General features: G+C 46.3%; 1 protein-coding gene across 1 annotated transcript in view; it reads right to left on the bottom strand.

Annotated features, from left to right (window-relative positions):
• LOC136847456 (histone-lysine N-methyltransferase SUV39H1-like) overlaps nucleotides 1-21,831 on the bottom strand; it is a 933,410-nt gene that overhangs the window by 317,217 nt on the left and 594,362 nt on the right. The window lies entirely within an intron of this gene.

Genomic DNA, 21,831 nt, shown 5'->3' with positions numbered 1-21,831 from the left:
GGCCTACTCTACAGTCTTAGAGCTGCAGCTTTAAAAGCTCTAAAACCAACATTCCAAGCGAATCTTCGCTCAAAGAACTTGAAACCATCTTTAGCTAATCTTGTGTTAACTATCCGCTGGCTATACACACTTTAAACATTATTATAGTTTTGACAATTAAACCAGTACAGGGTTAATCCTGTCCAGAGGTGCAACACCCTTAACCTTGCCGCTCTATTCAACAGTCCGTTGTACAGTACATTTCCGAAACAATACTGTATGCTTTTTACAAGGTATGGGTGTTAACCCCAATATCCAGGCTCAAGACCGGCATGGTATATAATACTCCCAAAATTATGAGATTGTCAAGGAACAAACTACAACAACAGTAACAAAATACGGTAGACATCGAGAATTTGGGGAATTTTAAATATTTAGGAAGTATACGATAACATTCAGAAATGAGCTGGGGAGAGAGGTTCTAGCTAGCGTTACATCAGGGAATAGATGCTGTTTTAGTCTACAGCAACTTTTAAAGAGAAGAAACTTCACAAGGTCTGGCAAATTAAGAATTTACGACACCATTATCAGGCCAGTAGTTCCAATGTCCGAAGATAGGGAGGTCAGCCCACGGGAGGTAAAAAATTTGTGGATACCCTCGCATCCCGGTTTATGACATAAGAGTGAACTGACAGACTTGTTTATCCCAGGTTAGACTACTGACTTCTCATTCTTTTTCAAACTAGGCTGGTGACTGACAGGAAAACATTTGTACTTCCTTATTTTTATTAAAACAGTAGGTCTTGTGTCTTACCGTAGTGGCACTGCCGTCATTCAACAAAAATGCCATAATACTGTACTGTGTATGGTTGTTCATCAAATTTGAAAAAAATGGGGGCAATAATGTTAGTTTTAACTGCTTCCCTTGTGAGGTTCAAGAAAAGTCAGAAGTGAGACTGATTCTTTATTGCTGTTGTTGTTTCAGATTTAGCTGGCCTTGTGCCAGCACAGGCTCTTGCTCCTAGAGCAGCCCGTAAATTCTTTATTGCTCACGACAGATACTTGTAAGAGCCCGACGCTGTCTCTTCCAAACACGTGTGTGTTCGTGTGTTCGTCAATCGTCATCCATTGGAGTGGACAGGACAAAACAGGAGCGTCTCATTTTCTTTCTCTACAGGAACGCGATTTCAACCATACAATATTTCCGTCTGTTTCTCCCTAACCATTGTTGTCTTGATGTATGTACAATCACCACTATTTGCATTGCCATGCAAGCATTCTAATCATGTACTCATAAAGTTCCAACGAATCTTCTGTATCAAACTGTGTATGTTTCTGTTTGTGAAGATGCCAAACGTCTCGCCATTTCACATATATTATGCTACTGCATCGTATTCATTAATCTGTCTTGAATCTCATGCAATTGGCCATATGTAGAATTTCCTGGCCTTTCCATTGATGTATGTTTTAACACCATACGTTTATTGTGTGTCTCAATATCGCCATCTGTTTGTCTGTAAGGTGTCAAAGAAACGAGCAGGTAAAAGTTACTGCTACTTTATTACAGATCCAGGCAGCTTATATTGCGGCCGACTGACGCCGGGCCGTGAGAGACAATGGAATTGACTGTGACCTGAGGTCGAAACAATAAACAATAATATGCAGTGAACGAGTACAAATTACAATACAAAACATACAGAGCTACAACATAGATACAGTCTTGATGCCTGTGAATGAAGAAACATGTGATACACAATGTGTGACATTCGTATAAATACCATAAAGTAAAAATGATTAAAATGCGTGACCTGGCACGTTTTAGGCGTGACTAATTGAGCTTGAAGAAAACGGGAAGTCACCAAAGAAAACAAGCTCAGCGGAGACTTAATTAATGGCGCCGCGAAACACTATCCTGGCGCCGATTTGGTGACTTTACAAATACTCCAAGACGAGGGACGCGTCTGATTAATCCCTGTATCTGCTGGGGCGCTGAAGGGTGCCGCGGCTCCTTGAAGATAACTGAGGGGCCTCCCGCCTGTGAGGCTGCTGTTTGGGCGGTTCCTTCCTGGGCGCGCGCCTGTGGGGTGAGGGCTGGAGTGCGTTTGGGCGGAAGGGGTGCTGCGTCGCTGCCGGACTCTCCGACAGGAAGGCGGGCTCTAGCCGGTCTATGGAAACCCAGTCGTTCTTGCCTGGGAGTGCCAGCCGAACGCCTGCTGCTGTTCCGCTCAGCACGCGAAGGGTCCCCTGTAGGGCTTAGTTAGTGGTGGACGGACGGCGTCGACTCTGACAAAGACGTGGGTGGCGGATGACAGCTGTGGCGGCATGAAGGTGGTTGCTTTGATGATGTATGAGTGCCTGCAAGGGGCGAACTTGCCGCCACGTCCACGCGGAGCCTCTGCAGAGATGGGGAGTGGCGATCATCCGTCACGAGCTCTCCCGGCACCACGAGGGGTTCCCCAGGTTTGTTCAGCTGCGGATGGGGTGCCGTCGGCTCTGGGGCGGTCCTCAACCCGAGGAGGACCCACGGCAGCTGATGTTTCCAGTCCTCGGCGGTGCAGCGGGCCATGAGGGATGACTTTAAGGACCTGTGGAACCGTTCAACCAGGCCGTTGGCCGCTGGGTTGTACGCTGTGGTGGTGTGGTGCGTGGTTCCCAGCAGTTGAGCCAGGGCAGACCACAACTCGGAGAGGAAAGCGGGGCCCCTGTCGGTTGTGATGTGGTCCGGGACGCCGGCGGCTAACCCAACTGGAGAGCAGGGCCTCAGCGCACGCGCTGGCGGTGGCTTCCTGCATGGGTGTGGCTTCGGGCCACCTCGTCGAACGGTCTACCACCGTGAGGAGGTATCTGGATCCGCCTGATGGGGAAGGGGCCCGGCGACGTCGATGTGGATGTGGCGGCGGCGCCCTGGCTGTGGGAACTCGCCTACCCCCGACTGCGTGTGACGACCCACTTTACTGGTCTGGCACTGCAGGCACTGTTTTGCCCAGGCTGTGGCGTCCTTTTGCACCCGTGCCAGACGAACTTTTTGAAAGCAGTTTGGCCGTGGTCCTGCCGGAGGGGTGTGAGAGGCCGTGGAATGATGTCGAATACCTGGCGGCGGCGTGAGGCTGGAACCAAAGGGCAGGGCTGGCCTGTGCTGATGTCACAGAGCAGGCTGGGGCCTCCGGGGGCGAGGGTCACGTCCCGCCACTTGAGGGATGTGATGGCGGTGCGGTATGCTGGGGTTTCTGGGTCAGCGGCCTGTTCTCTGGCAAGGTCCTGGTAATCTACACCAAGCTGCACTGCGTTCAACTCGACTCTGGAGAGGGCGTCTGCTACGGATTTTTCTTGCCGGGAGGTACCTGACGGAACAGGTAAATTCGGCTATGGCTGAGAGGTGGCGCTGCTGTCTGGAAGACCATGCGTCCCCCTGCTTCGTGAAGGCGTGAACCAGTGGCTGGTGGTCTGTGAAGATTGTGAAGGGCGTCCCCTCCAGGAGGAACTTGAAGTGCCGAACTGCGCGGTACATCGCGCAGAGTTCCCTTGTCGAAGGTGCTGTAGCGGGACTCTGCGGGACTGAACTTCTTGCTGAAGAAGGCGATGGGCTGGGGGGCGCCGTTGATGATTTGCTCCAGAACAGCACCGCAGGCAACGTTACTGGCGTCTGTCGTCAGCTGGAGGGGAGCCTTGGGATCCTGGTGTGCCAAGGCGGTTGCCTTGGTGAGGGCGGCCTTCGTCAGGGAAAAGGCCTGCTGCTGGCTGGGTCCCCAAGACAGGGACTTCGGTTGACCTTTTAGGACTTCCGTCAGGGGGGCCGTGGTGTGCGCGATCCCGGGGATGAACCGCCTGTAGAAGTTTACCATCCCAAGGAACTCCTGGACGGCCTTGATGGAGGTGGGTGTCGGGAACTTGGCTACGGCTGCCACTTTCGATGTAAGAGGGCGGACGCCTGTCGGAGACACCTCGTGACCCAGGAATTCTGCTTTCTGGACGCCGAAGGTACACTTGTCAAACAAACGACGAGGCCGTTTTCTTGGAGGCGCTGGAGGACTGCTTTGATGTGCCTCTGGTGTTCGCTGTGAGACCTGGAAAATATGAGAATGTCGTCAACGTAGCAGACGCAGAATTTAGGTCCCCAGGATGCTGTCCATGAGCCGCTGGAAGGTGGCCCCGGCGTTCCTCAGCCCGAAGGTGGAGAAGGCGAACACATAGGACCCGAAGGGCGTGATGATGGCTGTCTTTGGTATGTCCTCTGGCGCAACAGGTACCTGGAAATAAGATTTAAGAAGGTCCAATTTAGTGAATATTTTGGCCCCCGTGAAAGGAGGCCGTGAGGTCTTGCATATTGGGTAGAGGGTAGTGGTCGGGCTCCGTTGCAATGTTGAGCCGCCTGTAGTCGCCGCAGGGTCTCCAGGAGCCGTCCGGTTTCTGCACCATGTGGAGGGGGAGGCCCATGGACTGGAGGCTTTCCTGCAGATGCCCATCTGTTCCATCTCCGCTAATGCTTTTTTTCGCCTCCTGAAGGCGCTGAGGGGAAGCCTGCGGAACTTCGCATGTGTCGGGGGCCCTTTAGTCACTATATGGTGGTATATGCCGTGCTTGGCTGGGGCCCCGGGGACTTGGCGAAGCTCGGGCTTAAACACCTCAGGGAACTCCGACAGAAGGTGTGCATACTGGTGGGGGGCGACGGCGCTGATGGTGGGTCTGGGTCCCGCCGTTAACGGGAGAGACCGGCAGGAGTCGGTATCGAGGAGGCGCTTGCGCCCCACGTCGACTAGCAGGCCGAAGTGCGCCAGAAAATCGGCCCCCAGGAGTGGGGTTCCTACGTCGCTGACGATGAAGTCCCAGGAGTAACTCTGGCCAAGGATGGAGATCGACAGGGCCTGGTGCCGTAGGAGAGGATGGGGTTCCGTTGGCGGCCGTCAGGAAGCGGCCGGGTCTGGTGTCTGGTTGCGGTCCTCTCTGGATGCTGGGAAGACCGACTTAAAGGCTCCTGTGTCGACCAGCATCATCCTGCCGGAGACGGTGTCGCGGACGTAAAAACCTACTGTTTTGAGGCCCTGGGTTCTTCGGCTGCCATGGCGGCCTGTCCTGGGTCTGCCGCCGCCACCCCGTTTTTTGAACGGTTGAACGAGCAGGGCGGCAGGCAGTTTCGGTCCTTTCCGAACCACTTGTGGTAGCGACAAGACTGGTAGCCGGGGACCTCCATCTGCTGTGGTTCGGTGGACGTCTGTTGGCGATGGCGTTGACGGGCTGCTCACGCCCTCTTCAGGCTGGACGGAGCTGACCGGCTGTGTGGCTGGTTTTAGCCGCTGTGAAGTCTTGATGGAGTCTGTGAGATGTTGCGCCGCCTCTATGAGGTCCTCGATGCAGGGGTGAGGGCGGCCCGGTGTGTTGCCCGGTCGTGTGTTCTGGTGGAGGTAAACCTCCGAGGGCGGGCCGGCGTGATGGGAGGTAGGTAAACTCGAGTCCGTGTTTAACTGCATGAAGGAGGGGATATCCGCGTCCATGCTCGCTCCTTTGACCCCTTACTGGAGTGGGGTACTCGTGTCAGTACGCACTTTCGTGCGCCGTGTGGTTCCGCTAGTGACGCTGGTGGGGTACGCCGACGAGAGTCAGCACGCTCAAACGCTGGTTACAGCGCCGTGTTTAGGCCGCTAAGAGCGTTTTGGAGAAATCCTGGAGCCAAGACTAAGTCGCCGTGTCGGTCCGTTAATGGCTCCGGGATACTCCGGGGTCACCACTGTAAGGTGTCAAAGAAACGAGCAGGTAAAAGTTACTGCTACTTTATTACAGATCCAGGCAGTTTATATAGCGGCCAACTGACGCCGGCCCGCGAGAGACAATGGAATTGACTGTGACCTGAGGTCGAAACAATAAACAATAATATGTAGTGAACGAGTACAAATTACAATACAAAACATACAGAACTACAATATGGATACAGTCTTGATGCCTGTGAATGAAGAAACATGTGATACACAATGTGTGACATTTGTATAAATACCATAAAGTAAAAATGGTTAAAAATGCGTGACCTGGCATGTTTTAGGCGTGACTAATTGAGTTTGAAGAAAATGGGAAGTCACCAAAGAAAACATGCTCAGCGGAGACTTAATTAATGGCGCCGCCGAAACACTATCGCTGGCGCCGATGTGGTGACTTTACAAATTTCTGAGGAAGACATCAGAGTCTAACTGATAACTATATTGATTCTGATATTGAAATTGAAACTGTTGAAGTGTAAATACAAGTGAAGTTGCTCCGCTGAATCGTATGTACATCCTCAGGCTGATAACTTAGAATCACAAAGAACCAGAAGTGGTCGTATTGTGAGGAAACCTCAATATCACTGATTATTTGTAATAAGTTTAGAGAGCCAACTAGGTATGTAGGATTAGATGTATTTTGCAGGACCATTTACGTAGAAGAAAAGTTCTTCCAAATTTTGTTGAGAAAATGTAAAAGAAGGGAGATGTAACAATATGTGAATGTTATGATCTAGATTTTATAAGTAATCAGCATATGAATACCTGGGTGCACTGCTGACTAAGTTTGTGAGTCATATCTATTGTTTGTGTTTTGAGCAAGTCACGTGACCAGAACAGCATTCGCATCTCACCCTGCTCTCCAAAATGTTGGCTCAAAAAACACTGTATCACAAATTGGTAACCTGTTTAATAAACTAATGTTAACTACCTTCAGCTTATCATTAAGAACCCGTAACAGTCACTGTATAGCTCAATATCTAAACCAGCTTTCTGTAATCTATTGAAAATAGATCTGCTGTATCCGATCTTCTGCACTGAAGAAGGTTCTGTAATCTGTTGAAAATAGGTCTACTGTATCTGATCTTCTGCACTGAAGAAGGTTCTGTAATCTGTTGAAAATAGGTCTGCTGTATCTGATCTACAGTACTGCAAAAGGGACATATATGAACAACAATGTGAGACTGATTCTACAGATCTAGAAACACTGCAAATGACAGACTGTTGAGTGCTGCAATTCTAATCATCTAAACAGTACACAAGACTGCTGATAATTCTGCTCTGAATACAGAGGCCATATTAATTTTAAAAAGTGTCTTCCTATCACTGCAAATTCCACAGCAGTGGGAAGTTTGGTCCCTGTAAGATGTATTAGCTCATGAACCTGCTAGCAGCGCCTGATGCCGCCCATATAAGTGACGTCATTGTCACGAGCTATCTGTACTTCCGTCTTCCGCTGTGAGTCAGTTGTAATGAAGATACGAAACCATGATGAGTATCATTTCTACTGATCCTGCCTAGCATTAGACCCAACATGGCGCAGTGAATGAAGAAGTAGGACCTACAGCCATTGATCCATAGTACAGCATGGCACCACCGCCGAGACGACCCTCGTTTGCATCCCCAGGGGCAGAATTGCAAGGACAGGAAGTTCAGGAACCGGCGTCAGGATATCGCCGGCTTCAATGCTGCAGGCTCAACACGTGTTACAAACCCAGCAACAGGCCATCCAGAACCTTCAGGCTGAGATAACAGCGTTGTCACTCCCAGCAATGTCCCCAACCAAGGATCCTTCATCAGCAGCTCCAGAAAAGTGCGAGGCTGAGGTGTCCCCTGCAGCCTTCAGGTCTTGGAAACGGTCAATGGAGTGTTGGTTGCAGCTATGCAAGGTGAAGCCTAACGAGGCTGTTCATCACATAAGGCTACATTGTGTCCCGATATTGCAACGTGCACTTGATTCTAGATATACCGACGCGCAAGTGGAGTGCCCTCTACTGAAGGGGCATTCAATGCAGTTAAAGCAATTATTGATAAAAGCTTCTAATCAAAGACAGTGCAGTGGCTAGAGTTTTTTGATTTGGCCCAAGAGCCTAGTGAGTCCTTTAATGATTTTTTTTTATTAAGTGTACGCAAAAAGGCTACCGATTGTGCATTCACTTGTCCTAATTGTAATCATGATTTATCTGAATATATGCTATTGCGTAAGCTCATGGTAGGCCTAAGTGATAAAGTGCTAAAAAGGCAAGTATTTCAGTCATGTAATGATATTCGTGATATCGACTCCTCAGAGTCATGTGCAGGGCGTTTGAGGCCGCCCGTGACGACGCCCCTTCGTAATAGGGCATGGCCTAGCAGCTTCCTGGAGAGCAGCTGCTGCAAAGTGTGTGAGGAAGAACCCGAGGTGGCTGCCGCCCTTAATAAATCCATGACAAGAGTGCCCTGTGAAAGTACAATCACGCCTCTGTGGTAATTGTGGTATTGGTCATGCCTCTGGGTATTCCTCATGTCCCGCAAGAAACACGACATGTCACGGGTGCAGTAAAACTGGACACCTGAAGAAGTGTTACAGAGGGCGGAGCGCCAAGAAAACGTCAGTGGTCTGGCAGAGGAGTCGGACATAGTGAGTGCAGTGACTGCAGTTGTCGTAGCGGCAGAGGCAAGGTTGCCCCTGAACGGGCAGTCCCCACAACCAACTATTCGTGTTGATGTATGCTTGGCCAACTCAGCTGAGTGGTCCGGTGTACGAGCAGCGGTGCCGGACACTGGTGCCCAGGTTTGTGTTGCGGGACCCGCTGTTCTTGGTGACGCTGAACGTGAAACCGGCTGCGTTGAGGTTGAAGGGAGGGTTGCGAGACTTTGCCAACCTACATCTGAAGTGTTTAGGGTCGACCTTGTGTACTATAGAATACAAGGGGAGGCACACAACCCAGGAAGTGTATTTCATAAAGTCTTCCATTGACTTTTATCTATCCTTGGACGCTTGCAAAGAAACTAGGTCTTGTGCCAGAAACGTTTCCAAACCATGCCCCCTTCTCGGACTCCGCCCCACAGCAGCAAGTGCGACCCATACGTCCGTCGAAGCAACCGATCAACCTGCAAGACCGTCGACCATCCCGTTTTCCCTACTGAGGAGAATATTACCAGATTGGAAGACTGGTTATTAGCCCATTTTTCGAGCACGACCTTCAACACCAAGAGAGCCCTCCCGGTAATGGAAGGGAAACCCCACCAGTATCCACCTATTACCTGATGCAGTTCCTTATGCCTGCCACACACCTGCGTCAGTACCCAAGCACTGGGAAAAAGAGGTGAAAGCCCAGTTGGAGGAGGACATTAAGAGGGGTTCCTTACAACGAGCTCCCCTGGGAGCCCACAGAATGGTGTTCACGTATGGTGATCGTGGCCAAGAAATCGGGGCAACCAAGGCGTGCAGTCGACTATCAGAAGCTCAATGCAAGTTGTGGAGGGAGACCCACCATACCCCGACGCCTTCTGATATGGTATCCAGCATTCCCCTCTGCTCATACAAGACTGTGGCCGACGCCTGTTGGGGATTTCACCAGGTGGAACTGGACAAGGAGAGCATACCCTAACTACATTCATCACACCTTGGGGCAGGTATCAATACCGAAGGACACCAATGGGGCATTGTTCTGCCTCCGACGCATATACACGTCGTTTCGATGATGCCATTGAAGAAGTACCCAGGAAATTCAAGTGTGTGGACGACACACTCCTCTATGATTCAAGTGTGGAAGGGGCCTTTTGGCATGTGTATGACTTCCTCGCAGTCTGTGCATCTAAAGGCATCACCTTAAAACCAGAAAAATTCAAGTTCTGCAAGAAAGAAGTGGAATTCGTTGGGTTTGACGTCGGTTGGGACTCCTACAAGCCTTCAGAAGATTGTCTATCCGCCATCAGAAGTTTCTCGATGCCCCAAAAAGCCCACAATATCTGACATTAGGTCATGGTATGGTTTCGTCAATCAGCTGGCCCCCTTCCTGACAACAGCGCCTATCATGACCCACTTTAGAGACCTACTGATGAAGCCCTCGGGCAAACAGGTCTATTGGGATGAGCACCTTCAGGAGAGGTTTCGTCAAGTGCAAAACACCGTCTGCAAGTTAGCCAAGGATGGCCTCACCTACTACGACAAGCTGCGACCGACTGTTGCAGTCACTGACTGGAGTAAAGGGCGTGGGATTCGTCATCCTCCAGCAATATTGCAGCTGTACATCCGTCGACACCCCTTCTGCTGTAGAGATGGTTGGAGAATAGCGCTTTGTGGCAGTCGTTTCCTCACGCCCGCCCCGAGTCTGGGTATGCAGCTGTGGAGGGGGAGGCCCTTGCGGTGGCCTGGTGTTTAAAAATGTCGCGGCTGTTCTTACTGGGCTGCCTGAACTTGACAATTGTCACAGATCACCGCCCTTTAGTTAAGTTACTAGGCAATAGAAGTCTCGGCGATAAGTACCAACCCCAGACTGTTTAGATTGCAGGAGAAAACATTATTGTATAATTTCCATGTTAAATACCTACCAGGCAAGAGAAATCATGCTGCTGACTTCCTCTCTCGATTTCCTGCCCTGAGGACCGCTGCCAGATAGACAGGATGAGAGCTTCAACGAAACCAATTAATGATTGCCATGGTGTCAGCAATCACAGAAAACCTACAGGAGCAGTGCACCATAGATGAGAAAATTGTTGAAGAGGCCGCCCTGGACGACCCAGCATATCAGCTACTAGTCGCTCGAGTGACTGCAGGGGACTGGAACCCGAAGAAATCCCAAGAAATTGCATGTTTGAGGCCCTTCTACAGCGTCAGGGAACGTTTGTCTACATCTGGCAACCTGGTCACATACTGTTTCAACGACAGCTGCATCCGCCTTGTCATTTGAAGAAGGGCTCCGCCATCAGGTAGCCGCCAACCTTCATGCTGGACATCAAGGCCTTGATACAATGTTGAGAAGAGCGAGACATTCAGTCTGATGGCCGGGCATCGAGGGCCACCTCCAGCATCATCGTTCACAGTGTACATCGTGCGACGCCCACTCACCATCACTGCCTGCGAAGTCATGAGGATGACCCCTGCCCCAGAGTATCCGTTCCAACAGACCGTCATGGACCTGTTTCAGCTTGCAGGACACACGTACATGGCATACTGTGACAGGCTTACAGGCTGGCTAGAAATAGCCCACTTCCCTAATGGCACCTCGTCTGCAAAGGTCATGACAAAACTTAGAATTACTTCACTCGGTGGGGAACACCTGAACAATTGTCTACGGACAGGCGGCACCAACCTAGTGAGCGAAGAAATGATGGCCTTCTATAGGAGATGGAGAGTTGACATACGCCTATCATCTGCCCACTACCATGCAGTCAAATGGGAGAGCCGAGGCCATGGTTAAGTCCGAAAGAGGATAATTAGAACAAGTATCAGTGGGACTGGGAGCCTCGATAACGACAAGGTGTCATTGGCCATGCTACAGTACCTGAACACGCCCCTTGAGGTATAAATAAATCTCGGCACAACTGGCAACTGGGAGACAGCTACGCGATGGTGTTCCGACCGCAAAACTCAACTATATGGTAGACCGCCACTGGAGGAAATCCATTAGAAAAAGAGAACGTCAAGTAGCAAAAGAAATAAGAAGATAATTGACAGCGGCACCAACAGGAGGCTCACGCCCATACAGCCAGGCACACGTTAGCGTTCAGAACCAGATGACTAAGGCCTGGGACAGGCTGGGAATTATGGTCGAGCAACGACCTCATAGGCAGTACACAGTAAGATTAGATGGCAGTGGGCGTTCATCGATAAGAAACAGACGACACCTCAAGGTCATTGAACTGATATATACAGAGTCCGCCAGTGAGCCAACAGGAGCCACTCCTACCGAAGACGAAGTGGCTCATAAGCCTAAGTCTTCCCCATCAACGCCAAAGGTACGGCCCTCAAGGAAGAGAGAGGCCCCTGCCTGGATGAACGATTATGTATAATTAACCATGCTTTGATTCTGCATTTTACAAGATGAAAGTGTTTTTTTTTTTTTTTCTTTTGCTGAGTTTAAATGTACCTTGAGTTCGTATTTGCTGATGTGATGATTATTTCACTTTGTATGTTAGTGCCACTGATGTTGAACTCTCTCTCTCTTTCACTCTCTCTACTTTTACATCATCTTGATGTTGCCATTACTCGTTATGAATGTGGTTTGCCATACCTGTCTCGAATATTTTTCTTTAAAAGTGTTGGTCATTTCGCTTGTCATATTGTCTGTCTTTAGTGTTGCCAATGTGTTGTCAATGATAAGTTGGAAAATATTACCCTCTTCGTAATATTTTGGGAGGAGATGTAAGATGTATTAGCTCATGAACCTGCTAGCAGTGCCTAAGCGCCGCCCATATAAGTGACGTCATTGTCACGAGCTATCTGTACTTCCGTCTTCCGCTGTGAGTCAGTTGTAATGAAGATACGAAACCATGATCGAGTATCATTTCCTGATCCTGCCTAGCATTAGACCCAACAGTCCCGCTGTGTTATTGCATTGTGGAAACATTTTTGTCTTCAAAATTCCAGGCTTTAGAAATATTTGCACTTTGAATACATGGTATTCTACAATGGGTATTCAGAGAGCAGCAAGAAAGAGAATTCAGCAGCCCAAGGGAAGCACAAAGAAATATCAAGGCAATTGTTAAGTAAGAGTGATTCCCTTGAGCAAACAGAGCAAAACTTTGAACATTAACAAGGCATCTAACTGCTCATTATAGCTGAAACATGGCACTAGATAGAAAATGGAGATCTTGCAGGAATGTGACCACAAATGCTATAAGATTCATGGCTGGAGCTCTTTATTACAAATGGGAGATGTGATAGGAACAAGTACTTGTCAGCCAGTCAAGGAAGTATGCAAATTATCAAGATCAAGACCAACAGGAAAGCTATAAATCATGACAAAAATGGTACAAACGATATACTGTATAGACCACATGGAAATTCAGGCCAAAGGTACACAAGAGAGTGCAGAGGACATTTCCCATCTAATCTAATGTAATGATTAAGCAAAGTTTGCTAAATCTTTGCTTCAAAGTTATTGGCGGAGTTTCATAGATGGTGTCTCCTGTGAAAAAAAAATGGCTGACTAGTGTAGGCCTAAATGAATTCAACTAATAATCATTTAGAATCTAGTTTAATCAACTTAATACAACAGAAGGGATAGGGAGTAACATTCCTCCAGCCCTACACATCACATGCACTCTGAATATCTTTTTTTATCAGAATGATTTTAGACAGAGATTTTGAGGGCGAAAGAGTGAGGAAGAAAGTCTGAGAGAAAGATGAGAAACCAAAAGAGAGAAAGAGAGACCTAAAGAGAATAAGATTCAGGAGAAAAAGAGAGACTGAAGAGAAAAAGATTCAGGAAGAGAAAGAGACTGAAAGAGAAAATATTCAGAGAGAGAGAGAGAGAGAAAGAGAGTGGGGAGAAAGAGAGAGAGAGAGAGAGAAATTATCTGTTAAATTTGTATAATTCCTCGCATAAGGAGAGAAAGATGGAGACCTTAACTAAAACTAAAAGCAGGAGACTTGTCCTCCTCCAAAGATGCGGCTTCAGAGTCAGAACTCATGTAAAGCCCATCAAGTACCCTAAGTATGCAAATTAGCAAGATCAAGACCAACAGGAAAACCACAAATCATGATAAAAAATGGTACAAATGATATTAAAAGGTACAGAATTAAGTGAAGGGACATTTCCCATCTAATCTAATATAATAATGAAGCAAAGTTTGCTCAATCTTTGCTTAAAAGTTATATGGAGTTTCATAGATGGTGTCTCCTGTGGAAAAAAATGGCTAACTAGTGTAGGCTTAGATGAATTCAACTAATTATCATTTAGAATCTAGTTTAATCAACTTAATACAACAGAAAGGGGTGGGAGGTAACATTCCAGCCTTACAAATCACATGCTCTCTCAAAAACATCAGCAACTGCATTAGATTTTGTGTGGCTGATAATCTAAGCCACACAAAATCTATGTCATATCTAAATTAGGGTAAATCTAGTTCCATAATTTCAAGATTAAACACACCATTCATTGGTCTGTGAAGCCTGAAGGCTGTCTGAACTTTCAATGTTTTAATTTAATGTCTGTTGATTTCACTGGACAATGCACTGTACACTATAAGTAATTATTGATTAATATTCAATACGTATACCTGAAATTCACAGCTTTCTGCAGAATCATGTTACAGAAATACAATTACATTTTTTTTGTTTCTTGCAATGGGACCCCTCTTTGCATGCACAGACAAAGGCAGACAGAGCTTTTTGTCTGTTTCTTTTGATGTGACCCCCCCATGCATGCACAGACAAAGGTACACACAGGCAGACTGCATTGGGAAAGAAATTGGATATAGTAACTGTGTCAAGGTAGGACTCATTTCAGTTATGAACAATTTACCAGAATATTTTCCTTAATATTCATCAAGGGTCCAGTTGCTTGTAACTTTCAGCCTATATAACCTCTGTCCCGTCCCCCAAACCACCTCACCATCACAAACCCATACAATAAAGAACCCCCATGTCTTGTTATATTAGAAAGGAGGCACACTAAAGTGCATAAGTGCTGTAATGACAGACTTACATGTCTGAAGGTAACAGGAAATATTAATTTTAAAAAAAGCAAATATGGAAGACATTTTGCAACAATAAACTGCAACTTCTTTGTTTATCAGCTCCATAATCACTTATCATTTTCTGCCTGGCTGCCATTGCTAAATAAATTCTATAAATTCTATATAAATCTCATCTTAAGTGTGAAGTATAATAAAGTGTTAAGTGGAAATCTCTTAAAATGAATTTTAAGTGTAAATTCCATGTTAGTTTAGGAAATATGAGGTCTTCTTGTTAGCTGTAAGACACCTGGAAAGTGTTCAAGTCTTCGCTGTAATATAGGGTGTCTGTTCCTTAACAGACTCTGCTTACCTAACAGAAATCTGTAAAATACCCAAGTGCAGGGTATCAATAGGCTCTTTGTTCCTTAACAGACTTTGTTTCCTTATCATAAATCTAGAACATATTCAAGTACAGACTTTAAAATAGGGTCTGCATTCCTTAACCAGAAATCTAGGAAATATTCAAGTGCAGGCTATGATATGGGGTCTGTTGCTTAACAGACTTTGTTACCTATCAGAAAGCTAGATCCTACAGCATCCGTTAAGCAGAGGTACTATTTCCTATCCTAAGTTGAATATTATAAGAGAAAAAAGAAGGAAAATGATGAAAAACACAAGATGAATTGAACACTCACCATCTTCTTCTTCTTGTTGAGGTCCTTCAGTGGAGGATTCTTGCAAATCTGCAAAAGTAAGAGACAGAATGAGTTGGCTGTGCAGCATTGCAGAATTGACTTATCACTTGCAATTATCATTCTAAAAAACTCATTGTATTTACAGCAAAAAAAACACAGCAGAGATCAGGATAATGTGTCACATATAGTGAAATCTTCATTCATTCCAGCTCTAATTTTCCTTTTTCTTTCACAGATTGATATATAGATAAGAAAGGAGTCTGGCAGAGTCAGAGAAGAAAGGAGGTCTGGCTCTTCATAATTAGAGCCTTTGCTGTTGAATCATCAGACAGGTAAGTTGGTACCAATATTTATTCATTGAATAACAAGTAAAATAACCTTTCACTCAAAAAAGGCAAATTAACATTTGCTGGGTCAAATCAGCTCTTGATATTTCAAAGATAAAATTTTATCTGCACTATTCAGTGACTGTAATTTTGTGACGCTTTGCTAGGTAAAACAGCATCCTCTGCACATTCCAAGTCTGCTAAGATGAAAAAGAAAGCAAATTTGATCCAAGGTCATCGAGTCACACAAAGGCTTTTAATTCAATATTTCCTCTACAGTTACAGAGCAAAGGTCTTTAGTTTAATACAATTAATACCCTTTTTATAATTTTAATACTTTTGCTCAACAGCATTTTGTACCAATAATTAGATTTTGAAATCCTAAACATTCTATTTTAGTTACTGATTAAGCAATGGGGTAAATGCTGTTGAGCAAAAGTATTAAAATTATAAAAAAGGTATTAATTGTATTAAAACAAAGACCTTTGCTCTGTAAGTGAGAAGTTCAACCAAGTGCGTGAGTTACGTAAGCTCAACTCTCACTGTTCAAGACGTGTTTGGCGACTTGAGAGGGGAAAGGGATGTAGCTCCTTATTTTCATTTGAAATGCCACATTTCTCCCTTGTAAAGGTATGCACATATCTTAGTTTATATTGTACATGTTGCCATAACACTTAATAGTGTTCTTGTGTATCTTCACCTTGATGTAACAGCAAATTGCCAAGAGTTTTTATGGTAATGTTACGTAAGTAGTGATATTCTTCCATAATTTTATGAATATATAATATAATTCTTGACTCCAATTCCACCTCTTATGCATGAAAAGCCCGGCTAACTGTGTAATGTAACACTTAACCCTAGGCATGAGTACATCATAGCCTAGGCTAAGGACTGCATGCTGTTTGGCACAAGATGGCTGTCTTAAATGAACTTTTTCAGGTCCTCCTCGGGCTGAGGACCGCCCCAGAGCCAACGGCGACCCTCCTCAGCAGAAAAAGTTTAAGGGGAGACTCTGGTAGTCCCGGGGGAACTCGTCGCAGAGGACAGGGACGACATAGGGACGCAGAGGCTCCATGACAGGGTTGGAAAGTTCTCCCCCCTGCCAAAGGACATTCACAGGATGTCCCCTTCATGCCCCCTGGGCTGTCCTCCGCCACCCAAGTCTTCGTCAAGGACTACGCTGTACACCCACCCTTGACTAAACCCTACAGAGGACCTTTCCTTGTACTGGAAAGGAACAAGGCATTCCGAATATCCATCCATGGGCGGGAAGACTGGGTATCAATAGATAGTCTCAAACCCGCATTCCTGGAGGAAGGCAATGGAGGCGGACCCCAAGACCTTCCGCAGGATGCGGCAGCCCCTCGAACAACCCTGGGCACGGGAAGGAGGCGTGGGCGTCCCCGGAAAACCCAGAAACCGGACAGAAAGGCACCTCAACAAACTGCTTTAGGGGACACCGGGGGAGGCGACCACCCTCTCCAGTTGACATCGAGAAAGCGAGGCCCCCTTCGTCGCCCCAGTAGACACCTGGTTTAATCAGACGTTACCTCTGTCTTTGGTGGGGGAGTATTGTAAAGTCCCCACTCAATGCGTTCTCTGTAGCGAACATCCCATTTTCTCCGGTGCCTTCACATCGACCTAAGGTCAATCAGAATATACATTTATCACCATAATTGTAAATTGTATATATGCTGTCTTTCTAAACAATCATGCTTTATGTACAAGTAACAAGTTATTTATGTTATGTGTTAGACATTATTGATCACTATGTTTTCTGTATGAACCTGTCCAGTTTTTGTAGAAATTAATTTGACCTCAGGTCACCTGTAAATCTTTGTACCAGCGGTCTCTGCGAACTATGCAGACGTCCACATCCCGCTTTATAAGCAGCTCGCTTCATCAATAAACCAGCAGTACTTGTCTTCCTGCTCATTATTTCACATCTCTCTCACAGTGGTGACCCCTGGAGTGGTTCCTGGAAGCCATTAACGGACCCAAACGGCGACTAAGTCTTGGCCCAATGAACCAATCCACACCCCTAATGGACTAACTACAGCACTCTAACAAAGCGTTCGGGTGTAACTGGCCCTCATTGTGCCGATAGACTGCATGATCAACCCACTAACTACGAAAGTGACTTAGCCCCCATGCAAGGATAAATGAGTCACGTACCAGGTTTTCTCAATTTATTTACAAAAATAAAACCATCTCAATCAACACCCTTACATAAGAATCACACAAAACCCCCCCAAAAAAACGCGCTAACGAACTTACAATCTCCGTACCTGCAACATAAAACACGTGGGCTACACTATTGCCCTCAACTTCAAAGAAACCACTAGAATTTAACCACAACTAACACAACGCCACTGCAGTACACAAATGCCCAAACAGTTATTCTTACTCAATCATTCTCGTTACAACTACGCAGGAGCACTCACAGTTACTAACTTTACACAAACCTTTAGGAGCCCAACCCACATGTCTGTCACCAACAGGATCTCTGGAACAACAAGGCCAAGACCAGCGCAAGACAGTCTCACTTCCCTGTCCAGGCGGTTGCTAACTGGGTTAATTCACTTCTAGTTACTCGGCTTAAGGATCCCAAACTCACAACAAATCACTCAAACAAACAACAAGACGAAACATGACGTTGCATACTGCGGCCGTACATGCATTTCAGCAAAATGTGCAATAACAGTCGTGTTTATGACGTGCCTTGTCTAGTAAGTTCCCACCATTCTGTCAGCCCTGTAGAATCGGCGAGAGTTTGAAGCGAAATAATCCTATGCACTGAATTTTTTGCGACATTCTCCATCCCCCCCAAAAGGTAGGAAGATTCAGGTGGAACATACTAGTCAAGCAAACTCTAAGCAGACCATCCGCCCGAATTAGTCGCGGCCCGAACTCATCCGCAGCACTGTGAGATGAGGCCGGCTCTCGACTACAGTACAGTGACATGCAGAGTGATCACTCAAATGAAATTTAATATATACAATCAAAGAAAAATTCAACAGTAGACACATGCGTTACAATACAATGTGCATAACAACAGCAATTATGGACACAATGGGTGTCACTAGCAATGTAAATCAATGGAACATAGAAATCAGTTCACTCAGCTAAGCAAACAATCCAAGTAGTAATCAATAGAACATGTAATTTTACTACGAAACTGACTAATTAAAGTAAGAATTGCATCAATAAGGAATTAGTCCCAAGTCGATCAATGAAGGTAAACTTAGCAATAAGGAGATTACATACATGGAAATGATTCAATGCAATCAACACAAGGCAATGCTCTCATCAAGGCATTGTCAACATCAATACACGAGCATGAGACACGAAAAAGCATCAATAATAAGCATGAGACATCAACAAGCATCAATAATAAGCATGAGACATCAAAAAGCATCAATAATAAGCACGGAGACATCAAAAAGGCATCAATAATAAGCATGAGATATAAAAAAGCGTCAATAATAAGCATGAGACATCAAAAAGCATCAATAATAAGCATGAGACATCAAAAGGCATCAATAATAAGCATGAGACATCAAAAGGCATCAATAATAAGCATGAGACATATCAAAAGCAAGGCCTCAGTATAAATGGCTACATCAGTAGTAATCAGTGATATAATACATGCAAGTTCAAATGAGTATAGCAACTCAATGGCCTAATGCACCTCATGCAATGGCAAGAATCGCAGCTATCAAATGCAATACATTAACTGTTTACCACTCGACCACTGTATTTTGTTGTCTGTCGTGCAATTAAGAGATTTACTGCTCTGACTAGTAGCGTACAGGTTGTGGTTTGTGCGACTTCGCACGCTTCATTCTGGTTCATACGAACTCACAATTGCTCCTGCGGAGTCTTGAGAGGAATCATTTCTCGTTCCTCTGGGTGATGTTGAGGAACAATCAGATAATCACACTTCCTTCACTACTGTGGATGCCCATAGTAACCGCTCCTGTCACATACTGGGGCACACCCACCTATGACCCTCCACCTTCAAATCCCTTCCCGACTTCCACACTTTACAGTTCGCCTCGGGCTACGATGCCAACTATTACACAGTTCCATCTTGAATCCACTCTGCCATTCTCCGTCTCTGCTCAGTAGCAGCTCTTCTTCTCAACCTCGATGCAGTCTGTTCCAACACTTCATTCTGATCCTGCCTATCATCACCTTCATCCCTATCACTAGCTACCTCTCGATCATCGATCTCGAGTCTGTCAGTCTGGTGCGTGATATTACCTATCTCACTGTCATTATCACCATCATCACTTTGCTCTCTTACCTGCATTCCAGTACCCTCTTCTTCGTTGGCCTTGTGCTCACCCAGCTCGAGAGGCACGAGGTGTTCGACTGATCTCAAGTGCTCTTCTCCTTCAAATAGAACCTTCACAGAATGTATCACCCCTTTCTCATCTGGATAAATCTCCACTATTCGTCCCAGGGACCACGGACTTCTCTTGCTGTTGTCGGCCTTTACCAGCACAATGTCTCCAACGTGCAGCGGAGTTGGAATTCCTTCTCTACAATCATGTCTCTCTTGAAGAGACTTCAAATACCTGTCACTCCATAGGGTCTTGAACCTCCCCAAAGTCTCTGTTAGATGGAAGTATTCGTGATGAAGCTGTCGGGTGGTTAATGTGGCATACATTTCTTCATGAGGCACTACGGGAGGCAACAGGCGAATCACATCGCCCCAGATGAGATGGGAATGTGTCAGGACCTCGTTTTCCCTGGTGTCCCTGGCTTACATCAGCGGTCTGTTATTAATCACCGCCTCGGCTTCCTTGATGAGGGTCCTCAGCTGCTCCTCTGAGAAGATGGTGTGTCGCAATGTTGAGGCGAGGGTCCTCTTGACTACTCCCACCATCCTCTCAAAGAAACCCCCCATCCAGGGAGATCGCGGGGTCTGAAACGTCCATCGAATCCTGCGCTCACACAGGAATTGTTGAGTGACGTCCTCCTCATATACCTCACGCAGGAACATGCTGGCTGCTCTGAACACCATGGTGTTTTCGCTGTATATCCTTGATGGAGCGCCATGGGTTGCAGTGAATCTTTGAAGTAATAGTACAAAGGTGTCTGCATCCAGCCTGCTGCAGTAGTCAATGTATACTGCACGGCGGCCAGACAGGTGATGATGAGGAGGTGTCCTAACCCCCCTGCAACCTTCAAAGGGCCCGTGTGGTCTACTCCCACTTTCTCAAATGGGCGAAGTATTCAAACTCAGTCGGCTGGGAGTGGAGGAGGCAGCAGCCGTCATAGAAGAGGCTTGAAGGCGATATTACAAGCTCTGCACCTTCCTACTACGCCCTTGGCCAATGATCCCAAACTTGGTGTCCAACATTCCTGCCTGTAAAGGGTCATTAGTATATTTACACCACAGTGCATGTGTGTTACATGAAGATGCTCTAGATAAAGCACAGCTAGTCTTCCTTTATGGGGGAATAACACCAGCTGGCATAGTAGTGCTGGATCTGCACTACTGTGCATGAACTTTAATACGTATTGCATTACTCTTATCATATATATGAAATCCACCCTACTTCCCTCTAGGTTCCAGAGTTCGGCAGGTTTGGACAGGCTTCCTTTATCATGCAATTCTCTGAGGGCAGCAGTTACGGAGATGTTGCTTAGGTCAGTTACAGCAGCTTTTATCACAGGTGGCACTAGTTCTCCAGGCTGGCGTAGATAGTCAGGGCCTTCCTTCCAAAGGAAACTCCATTCCAGTTCCTCAGAGCTCGCCCCCTGGGTCAAGATGTCCGCTGGGTTGCAATTGGTGGGGACAAACTGGAGACCAACCCCACACTCCTGCTGAATAGAGTTAATCTCCCCAACCCTATTCAAAATGAACATATTCTTATTTCCCTACCTGCTGTCTACCCAGGCCATGGCAACTTTGCTATCTGTCCACACAGTTACATTCTGAATGTCTAACAGTCTCCTTAAATGCTTGCCTAACCTGAACCCCAAAGTTAAGGCTAGCAATTCTAGTTTGGGAATTGTTAATTTAGCCTGCTTCCTAGGAGTCACCCTCATTTTAGATGTCATGATGTTACTTTCCCCTTTTTCCCTTCATAAGTATGTTACAGCTCCATACGCCTTGCTAGAGGCATCAGTAAACACAAGGAGCTCACAATTCCCCACTTTGACTCTCCGTTTAAACTTTAACTCATGAATCGATCTGAACTGTTCCAATATCTTCCTAGCTTTCTCTTGGTTGCTTTTACTCAATACGTCATCCTAACCTACTTTCTCTTTCCACAAATCTTGTAAAAACATTTTACCCTTTACAAACACAGGACTAACCAACCCCAGAGAATCAAAATTAGACACTAGCAAAGACAGTACCCGACGTTTCGTGAGCTCCTGCTTCCCTCCCAACTCTAATCCCCTGCAAGGTTTTAGACTTAACAAACCTTCCCCTCTATCCCAACACATCCCTAGAATGGA

This window comes from Macrobrachium rosenbergii, chromosome 16 (assembly GCF_040412425.1).
Source record: "Macrobrachium rosenbergii isolate ZJJX-2024 chromosome 16, ASM4041242v1, whole genome shotgun sequence".
Classification (NCBI taxonomy): Eukaryota; Metazoa; Arthropoda; class Malacostraca; order Decapoda; family Palaemonidae; genus Macrobrachium; species Macrobrachium rosenbergii.
Note: the sequence above shows the minus strand (reverse complement) of the source record. Positions and strands in the feature narration are given on the sequence as shown.